The sequence below is a fragment of the Dasypus novemcinctus genome, chromosome 11 (genome assembly GCF_030445035.2).
Source record: "Dasypus novemcinctus isolate mDasNov1 chromosome 11, mDasNov1.1.hap2, whole genome shotgun sequence".
NCBI classification, from domain to species: domain Eukaryota; kingdom Metazoa; phylum Chordata; class Mammalia; order Cingulata; family Dasypodidae; genus Dasypus; species Dasypus novemcinctus.
This window is the reverse complement of record NC_080683.1, coordinates 88,279,512-88,280,072: the sequence shown is the minus strand read 5'-3', so window position 1 is coordinate 88,280,072 and position 561 is coordinate 88,279,512.

Sequence of the window (561 nt, the reverse complement as noted above, 5' to 3'; positions counted from 1 at the left end):
TCCCTGAACACTTCAGCTTGTGACTCTCCTGAATGCTCTTCTATAGCACATTTCTCGCCCCATGTTGATTATGATTAGAAAAAAGGAAGCTGGGACACATGTGGACTCCTCCTGTAACTCGCCCTAGATAAGCCCCTTGCTGTGGCCACAGCCCCATGACAGATAAAAGTAAATTTAACCCTAATCATATTAGGTCTAAAATAAACAATTATCCTAGTACTTACTATCCTTTCTTCTTCTAATACTCACCTTCTTTGCCAGAGCACCCACCAGCCCATCTCCTCCTGTGTCTGGTCATGTCTGATCTTTGCTTATCCCACTTCCTCTACCTAGGTCTTTGTTCATTGATCATTCCTTGCATCTGCAATGGAGCTTCATCTTCCTGTGGAGCTGATCTGGTCCACCTTCTCACTTCCATCTATTGCTAGTCCCTTTGACCCATTACCTATCTGCCTATTCCCAGGGAATCACTGCTCACCTTTGTGTCTGTTCAAGGCAGCCAACAGTTACAGAAAAAACATAGTGAGTAAAGCTCCACTCAAGCTTGAGCCAAGGTCTAGG